The 12891-nt window shown below is 41.9% G+C and overlaps 1 protein-coding gene and 1 non-coding gene across 8 annotated transcripts in view; both read right to left on the bottom strand.

Annotated features, from left to right (window-relative positions):
* Positions 1-12891, bottom strand: part of SPATA6L (spermatogenesis associated 6 like) — an 84698-nt gene that overhangs the window by 39787 nt on the left and 32020 nt on the right. The window lies entirely within an intron of this gene.
* LOC133772111 (small nucleolar RNA U13) lies at positions 9843-9946 on the bottom strand. Its single transcript, XR_009867736.1, has one exon. It is a non-coding gene; the product is annotated as a small nucleolar RNA U13 (small nucleolar RNA).

The raw sequence follows: 12891 nt of genomic DNA, 5'->3' as shown, positions 1-12891 counted from the left end.
TGAAATAATATCAGAAAACTTCCAACAGAGGCAATTGGATAATAACAGACAAATTCAACAAATAGCCAGGAGCCCCAACAGATTAGACCAGAAGAGAAATTCACTGGACACATTGTGGCAACACTCAGCTCAGTGACACACAAAGAACAAATCCTAAAATGTGCCAGAGAGAAACGACAAATCACATTCAGGGTAACTTAATCAGACTCACCCCAGACTTCTCATCGCAAGAAATCAAAGGGATACAAATTGGGAAGGAGGAAGTCAAACTATCACAATTTGCAGATGACATGATTCTATATATACTGGATCCAAAAGACTCCACTAAAGATTATGGGAACCCATAGAAGAGTTTGGTAAAGTGGCAGAATATAAAAGCAACAACCTTTGTATACAGAGATAATGCCACAGCTGAGAAAGAACTTCAAAGATCAATCCCATTCACAATAGCTACCAAAAAAAAATCAAATACCTTGGAATAAATTTAACCAAGGATGTCCAAGATCTGTATGATGAGAATTATAAAACATTAAAGAAAGAAACAGAAGAAGATACAAAAAAAATGGAAAAAATCTTCCATGGTCATGGACTGGAAGAATCAATATTATCAAAATGTGCATACTACCAAAAGCAATTTACAGATTCAACATAATACTAAACAAAATACCAAAGGCATTCTTCTCAGATATAGAATAAATGATGCTGAGGGGCCAGCATTGTAGCACAAGAGGTTAATCTTCTGCCTGTGGCGCCGGCATCCCATATGGGCGTAGTTCTAGTCCCGGCTGTGCCTCTTCCGATCCAGCTCTCTGATGATGGCCTGGGAAAGCAGTGGAAGATGGCCCAAGTCCTTGGGCCCCTGTAGCTGCATGGGAGACCTGGAGGACCTCCTGGCTCCTAGCTTTGGATCAGCCCAGCTCCGGCCATCGCTGCCATTTGGGGAGTGAACCTGCGGATGGAAGACCTTTCTGTCTCTCCCTCTCACTGTCTGTAACACTACCTGTCAAATAAATAAAATAAAATATTAAAAAAAGGGAAAATTATGCTTAAATTCATATGGAAACACAGGAGATGCCAAATGGTTAAAGCAATCTTACACAACAAAAAAACAAACTGGAGACATCACAATACCAGATTTTAAGACACATTATAGGGCACTTACAATCAAAACAGCCTGGTACTGGTACAAAAACAGATGGATAGACCAATGGAACAGACAGAAATGCCAGAAATCAATCCACACAGCTACAACCAACTTATCTTTGACAAAGGAGCTAAAATCAGTCCTTGTAGCAAAGACAGTCTCTTCAATGAATGTTGCTGGGAAAATTGGAACTCTGCATGCAGAAGTATGATACAAGACCCCCTACCTTACACTTTACACAAAAATCCACTCAAAATGAATCAAAATAAATTTATGACCTGATGCCATCAAATTATTAGAGAACACTGGGGAAACCCTGCAAGAAACTGGCATAGGCAAAGAGTTCTTGGAAAAGACCCCAGAAGCACAGGCAATCAAAGCCAAAATTGACAAATGGAATTATATCAAATTGAGAAGCTTCTGTACTGCAAAAGAAACACTCAGCAAAGTGAAGAGGCAACCAACAGAATGGGAGAAATTATTTGCAAAGTATGCAACTAATAAAGGATAAATAACCAGAATATACAAAAAGATCAAGAAATTCAGCAACACCAAAACAAACAACCCAGTGAAGAATTAAGAAATGGGCCAAGGACTTAAAAGGCATTTTTCAAAAGATGAAATCCAAATAGCCAACAGACACATGAAAAAATGCTCAGGATTGCTAGCCATCAGGGAAATGCAAATAAAAACTACAACGAGGATTCACCTCCCCCCAGTCAGAATGGTTTTCACAGAAATCAACAAATGCTGACAAGGTTGTACAGGGAAAAGGTACCCTAATCCACTGTTAGTGAGAATGTAAACTGGTAAAGCCACCATGGAAGACAGTATGGAGATACCTCAGAAAGCCGAATGTAGACCTACCACATGACTCAGCCATCCCACTCCAGGAAATTTATCCAAGGGAAATGAAATCAGCATATAAAAGAGTTACCTGTAAACCCATGGTTATTGCAGCTCAATTCACAATAGCTAAGATATGAAATCAATCTAAATGCCCATCAATTGAAGACCGGATAAGGAAATTATGGGATATGTACACCATGGAATACTACACATTAGTTAAGAAAGAAAGAAAGAGAGAGAGAGAGAGAGAGAGAGAGAGAGAGAGAGAGAGAAAGAAAGAAAGAAAGAAAGAAAGAAAGAGAAAGAAAGAAAGAAAGAAAGAAAGAAAGAAAGAAAGAAAGAAAGAAAGAAAGAAAGAAAGAAAGAAAGAAATCCTAGGGCTGGTGCCGAGGCCATGGTGGCCATTTGGGGAGTGAACCAACAGAAGGAAAATCTTTCTTTCTGTCTCTCTCTCTCTCTCTCTCACTGTCTATAACTCTACCTGTCAAATAAAAAAAAAAATCTAGTCATTTGCAACAAAATGGATGAAACTGGAAAACATCATACTTCGTGAAATAAGCCAGTTCCAAAGGGACAAATACCCTATGTTCTCCCTGACCTGTAATAACTAATAGAGCACCTACAAGGCAATCTGTAGAAGTGAAATTAACACTTTGAGAAGCAAGGATTTTGAATAGCCCTTGTCCTGACTGTTACGGAACAAGTTTTTTTTCATACTATTTGTTGAACTCTTAACATAGAGTTAATCATATGTGTATAGTTAATTAAAATAGAATTTAGGAAAAAATAAGAGTGGAAATAGCAGAGGGAGGAGGAAGAGGAGTGGGAGTGGGTAGGAGGGTGGGTACAGTGGGAAGAATTACTATGTTCCTAAAGTTCTAATTATAAAATATATGAAGCTTGTATTCCTTAAATAAAAGGTTTCTAGGAGAAAAAAAGTCACAATAGCCAATGAGGTAGGCTCTTTTGCTGTTTGATGACTGTCATTTACTTGTGAGAAAAATTCTGAGGAATTTTTGGCACATCAGCCATAGAAAATAACTGTAATTGGCCGGCGCCACAGCTCACTAGGCTAATCCTCCGCCTGTGACGCCGGCCCCTCAGGTTCTAGTCCCAGTCGGGGTGCCAGTTCTGTCCCGGTTGCTCCTCTTCCAGTCCAGCTCTCTGCTGTGGGCGGGAGTGCAGTGGAGGATGGCCCAGGGAGACCAGGAGAAGCACCTGGCTCTTGGCTTCAGATCAGCGCAGTGCACCAGCTGCAACACGCCAGCCGTAGCGGCCACTTGGGGGGTGAACCAACAGAAAAAAAGAAGACCTTTCTCTCTGTCTCTCTCTCTCTCTAACTCTGCCTGTCCAAAAAAAAAAAAAAAAAGAAGATCTCTCTCTCTGCCTCTGTCTGTAACTCTGCCTTTCAAATAAATAAAAAGAAAGAAAGAAAATAACTGTAATCAAATAATATGATGTATTAATTTCTTCTTCCTACTTATTCCAATTAGTATGAACCTTTGGGTTACAATGAAGAAAGGCTCAAAGTACAAAAAGAAAGTATTCCATATTTTTCTTCTCTCTGTTTTTAAAGAATACTTTAAGAAAATTGTTGTGGCTGATACTGTGGCACAGTGGGTTGAAGCCCTGGCCTGCAGTACCAGCATCCCATATGGGCTCTGGTTCGAGTCCAGGATGCTCTACTTTTTTTTTTATTTTCTTTATTTTTGACAGGCAGAGTGGATAGTGAGAGAGACAGACAGAGAGAAAGGTCTTCCTTTGCCAGCTGATCCGAAGGCAGGAGCCAGGTACTTATCCTGGTCTCCCATGGGGTGCAGGGCCCAAGCACTTCAGCCATCCTCCACTGCACTCCCAGGCCATAGCAGAGAGTTGGCCTGGAAGAGTGGCAACCAGGACAGAATCTGGCGCCCCGACTGGGACTCGAACCCAGGGTGCCGGCGCCACTAGGCGGAGGATTAGCCTGTTGAGCCACGGCGCTAGCCCGGCTGCTCTATTTTTGATCCAGCTCCTGCTAACGTGCCTGTGAGGGCTGTGGAGGACACCCAAAGTCCTCGGGCTCCTGCTCCCACCAAACCCAGAGGAAGATCCTGGCTCCTGGCTTTGGACTGGCCCAGCTCTGGCTGTTGCAGCCATTTGGGGAATGAATCAGAGAATGGAAGATACCTCTCTCTGTGTCTCTGTCTCTGTCTCTCTCTCTGTAACTTTCAAATAAATAGAATAAATCTGCTTAAAAATTGTTTATTTGTTTTCATTTTATTTGAAAGGCTCTTCCACTAGTTCACTATGCAAAAGTCCCTAATAGCCAAGGCTAGGCCAGGCTGAAACCAAGGCACCAGGAACTCAATCCAGGTCTCCCACACGGGTGGCAGGGACCCAAGTACTGAACCATTATCTGCTGTCTCTCAGGGTGCGCATTAGCAGGAAGCTGGAATTGGAAAAACTGGAACTGGAACCCAGGAACTCCAACAGAGGATGCAAATATCCCAAGCAGGTCTTAAATGCTGTGCCAAATACCCATCCCTATATTTTTCATCATAATACCACTCCTGGGGCCAGCACTGTGGTACAGCAGGTAAAGTCGCTGCCTGTAGTGCCAGCATCCCATATGGGTGCCAGTTCAAGACCTAACTGCTCCACTTCTGATCCAGCTCTCTGCAATGACCTGGGAAAGCAGCAGAAGATGGCCCAAGTCCTTGGGTCCCTGCCCCCACATGGGAGACCCAGAGGAAGCTCCTGGCTCCTGGCTTCAGATCAGCATAGCTCTGGCCATTACAGCCAATTGGGGAGTAAACCAGCAGATGGAAGACCTCTCTCCCTCTGCCTCTCCTTCTCTCTCTGTGTAACTCTAACTTTCAAATAAATAAATATTGAGAAGAAAAGAAAAGAAAAGACTGCTCCTTTCCACTTTTCTCAACCCAGACATTCTCCAGTTACAATGGACTAAGATTGGCTCTGCCCTCCTCTGCGAGGTAGAAGATACTGCAAGGTATCTTACACAACTGCTGCCATTCCTTCCGTCTCATCCTATTGAAGTCTTGTTCATCTTTCAAGGCTCACCCTGACAGTAATCCATTAGTAATATTGTTGACTCTATTCCCAAAGTATATCCTAAAATTCATCCTCTTCTTTCCATCTTTTAGCTCCAGCTGTGATCTAAGCCCGTACCACCTTCCTCACTCCTTCACTATTGCCATCGCCCCCTCATGGATCTTCTTGCCCCCAAAACCATCCTCCACCCACTGTGATGTTTAAACACCTCAGGGCAGGCGTTTGGTGCAGTAGTTGAAATGCAGTTTGGGACACCCACATCCTCTTTCTGAGTGCCCAATTGGAGTCCTGGTTCTGCTCTCAAGTCCAGCTTCCTGTTAATGCAGACCCTTGGAGGCAGCAATTGATGGCTCAAGTTTCTGGATCCCTGCTGCTAATGTGAGGGACCTGGACTGAACATCCAGCTTCCTGGCATTTGGGGAGTAAACCTGCAGATGGGGGATCTCTCTCTCTCTCTCTCTCTCTCTGTCTCTGTCTCTCTCTCTCTACCTTTTTCCTGCTTGAACCCCTCCAACAGGTTTCCCATCATAGTAGAATAAAGTCTTACCCTAGCCTTCAAGCCTCTACACAGGCCTCTCATTACGCTCCTACTTCATGACCACTCTCCTCCTTGATCTTTCCCTGTATCCCTGATGTCTTTCTTGCTCTCCCTCAAACACACCAAGCTTAGTTTTGAGTTTTGCCCTATTATTCTTCACTTTCCCTAGATCTTTACATGGCTGACTCCCTCCTATTGAATGACAGCCTGGGTTTAAATGTTATCTCTTCAGTAAAGGTGGTAACTCAACCCAAAGGAATATTCCTTTCCTGCCACTCCCTATCAAATCACCCTAATTTTGTAACACAATACTATTGCTAACTGATCTTTTTGACCATGAATTTATTTAGGGTCTGCTTCCATAAGTGTTCCAATGACTTTCTTCTTTCTACTCTTTATTCTGTTTCTAGCAAGACTATCCCCGGCAACATGTGAACTCAGGGCAGTCCAACCATACAGGACCTAGCCAAGACAGTCATAGTGAAAAGGGGCCACACTGTCAGTATCCTTCAGAGGCCCTTGGAAATATCATTAAAGACAGACGTTTTCAGTGATGTTCAGAAAAGGGAGGTAAAGTGCAGCATCCTGGACACTGTCCGCAAACCTGTGGAACAGAGCCTGTAACATAAAATGCTTCTAGAATGAATGAACATAAGGATTCAAATGACGTAACTTAAGTTCCTGCTTACATTAGCCACTCAATAAGCATTAGGTACCTTCTTAGAGATTCAGATTCTTTTTTTTTTTTTTTTGCCAGGCAGAGTTAGACAGTGAGAGAGAGAGACAGAGAATTATAGACCGTGAGAGACAGAAAGGTCTTCCTTCCATTGGTTCACTCCCCAAATGGTCGCTACAGCCGGCGCTACGCCAATCCAAAGCCAGGAGCCAGGTACTTCCTCCCTGTCTCCCATGTGGATACAGGGGCCCAAGCACTTGGGCCATCCTCCGCTGCCCTCCAGGGCCACAGCAGAGAGCTGGACTGGAAAAGGAGCAACTGGGACTAGTGCCTGGCACCCCAACCGGAACTAGAACCCGGGGTGCTGGCACCGCAGGCGGAGGATTAGGCAAGTGAGCCACGGCACCGGCCGAGATTCAATTTCTAATATATAATCACCAAAAAAGCAAGAGAGGAGATACTAAGTGTTCCATGAGATCTTTTCCAACTCTATCCTTCTTTTTTTTTTTTTTTTTTTTTTTTTTTTTTCAGTAGTAAGCAAAGTAGCAAGGTTTACTGGGGTTAGGGCGCCTGTCAGAATGGATGGAACAGAATCGGAGAGTGCCCAATCACTCAGACTGGGGAAAGCAAGGTTACATGGTTAAATGGAGATTGTGGCTTATACGGGAGAAGGTCCAGCTGCTGTTTCTCCTTCCCCTCATTCTCCATGACAAAGAAAATTCCTCCCAGGTTTTACTACTCAGTGCTATTGGATTGGGTAGCCCACCTGGCACCAGGCATAGGTGCTTCCCCTAGGGCACCACCTTGGAGGAAGGCTGTGATGGTTTTATTGCTCCAGGTTCTCAGGCCAGGTAACCCAACTGGTGCTGAGGAAGCCTTTCTTCATTTTTCAGTCATGCCATTTCATTCATACATTAAAGAAACATTTATCTGAGAACCTACTATATGCCAAGAGTTCTAGACACTGAATGTACACTAGTGAACAAGCTGGACATAGTTCCTGTCCTGCTGGCACTTACATCCCGCAATTATACATTAGAAATTACTAATACAGTTTTTAAAGTTCATATATTAAACACAAAAATAAATGCATAACTATAAATTACAAACACCATGGTTTCATGAGATTGAGTTACTGAAAGTAAAGAGATAAAGAGGAAAGTAGAGAGACAGGTGGAAAAGTGGAGCTAATTCTAAGAGATCAGTCACCTGCTTCATTTACTAGTCTTGCCCAGGCCTCCTTTCTTGTCAGTGCTCCTTCTACATTGACAAGCACGACTTCCTCACCTCTGATGGTCCATAACAGACTCTCATTCTATTCGGGGACTCTGAAGCACAACCTGAAAATGGGAAATGATATGCCACTTTCCTCAACTATCAACAGCAACAAAATTCATCTTTCTAATAAAGCCAATATTACAGTGGTTAAGAACTCAGGTTCTAGGGTCAGACAGCTGGGTTCGAATCCCTGCTCCAACACTTAATATTATGAAAATTATATAAACAACTTAACTTCTGTTTCCTCTCTAGGCAAATGAAAAAGTCATCACCTGTTCCTCGGGGCTACTGTGAGGACAAATGACAAGGGCATGAGGGTGCAGGGCACAGAGTGTGACACTGTGGCAGTATCTCACTACCATGACTGATCCATCATATCAGCCCACGAGTGGTCCCTTCACAGAGGTCTCTACAGCACAACGTGCCTACTGGAAACAAAACCTACACATATGGGATGCACAATAGGTTTTTCCTTTCTTCTTTACTACGTTTTTGGCTAGTTCTTGTCATTGCTTCCAGCTTCTTAGTCATTATCCCATTATTCAGTAAGAATTTAAATAAAAACAAGAGGTCACAGAACTGGAAGCAAGCTCATCCACTATCTTTGGACTCACAGGCATAAAAATAGACTGAAATGAAAGTAGACAAAAAAGAGAAGGGGTGAAGCCTCTCAATATAGTGTCTCTGATTGGCCATTTTTTAGAGACCCAAACTGCCACCCAGGGTGAAAATGGCAGTACATCAAGAGGATGTTACACCAAGGCCTCAGTTATAAATAATCATCATATTCACAGGCTGAGCATATCTCACAGGCCAAATGAAGTCTGAAAGAACTCAGCGTTCTTTTTTTTTTTTTTTTTTTTTTTTTCAGGCCAGCAGGCCTGGCCGCTCTGGGCTTGGTCTACCTCTCGCCCACCCCAGAGCAAGCAAGAGCCAGCCCGGTGCTCCAAACGGGCCCCAAGTCCTACTTAGAGGCTGAGGCCGGCCTCTGGGGGCCTCAGGCACACCGAACTCAGCGTTCTTAACAGTCTAATACCATAGACATCTTCAATGCCATCAATGAACAATGAATAGCTTCTCCCCCCAAAAAAGAAATGAAACTTCAAGAGAAATAATTTTAATTACATTGCTTAGAGAAATATCCAACATTTACAGAGCACAGCAAAAACTGTCAACATGCTTCCAGTTATGGGGTCTCATTGGATTCCCTCTACAGATAAGGAAACGAGAGATCTGAGAATTTAAGATACTTGTCATGATGCCACACATCGAAGTAGAAATTCAAACCCAAATCATCTAAGGCAGGAATTCTTTCCCTGCAGATGCCTAGTAAGCTCTGCTTCAGTGAACGGCACCATTAAAAAGAACTATACAGTTTGACTAAATAAGTATGACTTAGCCTAAATGAATATACATCTTTAAGAGGGGAAGAACACACCGTGCTCCCTGTTGAACAGGATAACACTGCCCCCCTGTGTTCACTGCTTTTCCCCACCCTTGTAAACTTGTGAAGAGCCAAAGCGATCCTTATTTCTTGGAAGCAAAATCATCAGAACTCTTCATTCTTCAGCAAAAAAATAAAAATAAAAATAAAAGACATATGCAAATCTGAGTATTCCTACTTGGATTATTAAGTTACTTGTACTTTATCAACTTCATGGCTATGATGTTTTTCAACTAGAATAAGTGTGTTTAAAAGTGATGCAAAAATATCAAATAATAAATGAAAAGATAACAATTCAGCCAAGGAAGAAACCAGTCCATGAGGACCTAAATGTGGCCCAGGTGACCCCAAAGCGCAGTCCACATGGGACTTTAACAGATTCCTTTTGCCCAGTTAGTCAGTATCGAAGACCAGCAGCAGATGACAGCTCACAGCTGCTGCTGCATTCCTGGTGGTATCAGCATCATCTTCCTAGGCAACACTGGCACAGAATATATGTTGTACAAAGTACATCTGCAATAACACATGCTGAAAAAATTAATGGATCAAACCGCTCTGCATCTGAAGCTAAGTGAAATGACTTATTCTGAGCAATTCAAATTCAATTCCACTAAAATTACAATCTGATATTGAAGGATTATGGACAAAAAGAAAACAAATTATGGGGCTCCCATTTTGCATCTTATTAGCTTTTGAGTTCTAACCAATACACATACACCCAGCTTGTATCATCATAACTTTCAAACAACTAGTCATGCAACCTACTTACTGATGAATTTCTTGGCACATGAGAAATAAGGCAGTCCAAGATACATTACATTTTATTTTATTTATTTCATTTTATTTTACTTTATTATATTTTTTTCACATCAGGTAATGTGCTGATGTTATAAGGTTTAAAGGGAGGCATATCTCACACAGAAATGTGTAAATTCAATCATCATGCTTATGAACCATAAAAGGGATCTGATACGTTGTATTTTAAAAAGCAAGATACAATGGGCACCAGTTCCAGTCCTGGCTGCTACACTTCTGACCCAGCTCCCTGCTAATGTGCCTGGGAAAGCAGTGGAAGATGTGCCCAACTGGGAGACCTGGAAGAAGCTCCTGGCTTCTGGCTTCAGCCGGGCCCAGCCAAGGATGGTTCAGCTATTTGAGGAATGAACCAGTAATGGACGATCTGTGTGTGTGTGTGTGTGTCTACCTCTGTGACTCTGACTCTCAAGTAAATAAAAAATATTTTTTAAAAATAATAAAATAGGGGCTGGCATAGCAGGTAAAATGGCCACCTGCAAGGCCAGCATCTCATATCAGCGCCAGTTTAAGTCCAAGCTGTTCTACTTCCAATCCTGCTCTCTGCTAATGCATCTAGGAAAGCAGCAGAAGACAGCCCAAGTTTCTGGGCCCCTGTCACCTATATGGGAGACGTGGAAGAGGCTCCTGGCTCCTGGCTTTGGCCTGGCCCAGCCCCAGCTGCTGCAGCCATTTGGGGAGTGAATCAGTGGATGGAAGACCACTCTGTCTCTTCCTCTCTCTCTCTCTCTCTCTCTGTCTCTCTCTGTAACTCTGCCTTTCAAATAAATAAATATTTTAAAAAATAAAAAGCAACAGAGTTATAAATATAAATATATATTTATATTGAATATACATATACTGCAACTAAATTTTTTTTAACATTTATTTAATGAATATAAATTTCCAGTGTACAGCTTATGGATTACAATGGCTTCCCCCTCCCATAACTTCCCTCCCACCCGCAACCCTCCCCTCTCCCCCTCCCTCTCCCCTTCCATTCACATCAAGATTCATTTTCAATTCTGTTTATATACAGAAGATCAATTTAGTATAAAGATTTCAACAGTTTGCACCCACATAGAAACACAAAGTGAAACATACTGTTTGAGTACTAGTTATAGCATTAAATCAAAATGTACAGCACATTAAGGACAGAGATCCCACATGAGGAGCAAGTGCACAGTGGCTCCTGTTGTTGACCCAACAAATTGACACTCTAGTTTATGGCGCCAGTAACCACCCTAGGCTGTCGTCATGAGTTGCCAAGGCTATGGAAGCCTTCCAAGTTTGCCGACTCTGATCATATTTAGACAAGGTCATAAAAGACAGAGGCAACTAAATTTTTAATAATTAATATCTCTTGGACTGCCATACATGTTTCATAAAATCAGAAAACTAAAATTTAGTATATTCATTCAACCCTAAATACAGACACACACACGTACACCTGTGTATAATACTAAATACTAAATATTTTCACATATATTTAGTACATGTACTAAATGCATTTTAAAAGGTCTAAATAGATACACAACACATTGTTAATAGAAATTATCTGCCAGGATTGTTGATGGATGAGGTTCTTGACTTTTTATTATTTTTTATTCATTTATTTATTACATAAAGGAACAGATGTTGTGTATTTCATATATAGTTTTTTATTTGTTTGTTTTTGTTGTTGTTTTTTGACAGGCAGAGTGGACAGTGAGAGAGAGAGAGAGACAGAGAGAAAGGTCTTCCTTTACCATTGGTTCACCCTCCAATGGCCGCTGCGGCCGGCACTCTGCGGCCTGCACGCTGCGGCCTGCGCACTGCGCTGATCTGAAGCCAGGAGCCAGGTGCTTCTCCTGGTCTCCCATGTGGGTGCAGGGCCCAAGCACTTGGGCCATCCTCCACTGCACTCCCAGGCCACAGCAGAGAGCTGGCCTGGAAGAGGGGCAACCGGGACAGAATCCGGCGTCCCTACCGGGACTAGAACCCAGTGTGCCGGTGCCACAGGCGGAGGATTAGCCTATTGAGCCGCGGTGCCAGCCTCATATATACAGTTTTAAGAACATAATAATACTTCCCACCCTCCCTCCTTCTTATTTTCCTTTTAATTTTTGTGATAACATGCTTTCAATTTACTATATAATCACAAGTCTAGTCCTCCAATAAAGAATTCAACAAGTAGAAAGTAGAAAGTGCACTGATCCTCAGGAATACAGACATGGGCTTCTCACATCAATTTCACTCATATACATTACTATTTTGTGTATTCTATATATTAGCTACCACTTAACTTTCTATTCTATAAGCTTTTGTGCCAAAATTTTTACAGTGAGACTATTTACATATTGGCTAACTTTTTACAAATGCATGCAAATTTAAGTAAGACAAAAATCGGCATGCATCTACTTTATTAGCATATGAAAATAGAACTCTGGTTAGTGGTTATATGTTTGAACATAAAATTGGGTCAAATAGAAAAAAATTTACGGAAAAAAACTCAATGTCCTGTTTTTAGCCTGTCACTTGTAGGCTGAAAAGCAGTTAGGAGGCACTTTCTTTGTTCTATATATCAAAGAAAATATGACATATCCAAGAGCATCTCTCTCTAGACTCAGAAGGAGTAGGGTTTATGTCTGTTTCCATGGGATCCCTTTGCCAAAGAACCAAGAAGCATAACTACAGATACCTGGACACACTGCACTTCACTTCCTTGACCGGCCCCAGTAAGATCCACAGCCTGAAGGGCTACAACCCTCACAAAAGCTTCACCTCCCTTCTCCCATGCTCTCGTAAGAAAAAGAAAAGCTCACACAAAAATAAAATATCAGGACAACATAATAAAACAGATGAAATATATGTAGGTATTGAGCATAACTGAGTAAACACTTCAGTCAAAATATCAGCAATATATAAGGAAGTGCAATGCTTATATTCAGGCATCATTCCACAAGTAATCAAAGGACACTGGCCATCACCTTGTACAGAACAAAGAAAGCAAGCATAATACAGGAAAATGAAAATTTTGAAGAAGTAAATTTTAATGTGAGTGTGAGAGCCCACAAAGTATGGTAAAAAAAAATTTAAAGCATTATTATACACTTGGTAAACATAATAATTCCAAATGA

This window comes from Lepus europaeus, chromosome 12, assembly GCF_033115175.1.
Source record: "Lepus europaeus isolate LE1 chromosome 12, mLepTim1.pri, whole genome shotgun sequence".
NCBI lineage: Eukaryota > Metazoa > Chordata > Mammalia > Lagomorpha > Leporidae > Lepus > Lepus europaeus.
The sequence above is the reverse complement of the archived record's forward strand: the minus strand, read 5'-3'. Positions and strand labels throughout refer to the sequence as shown.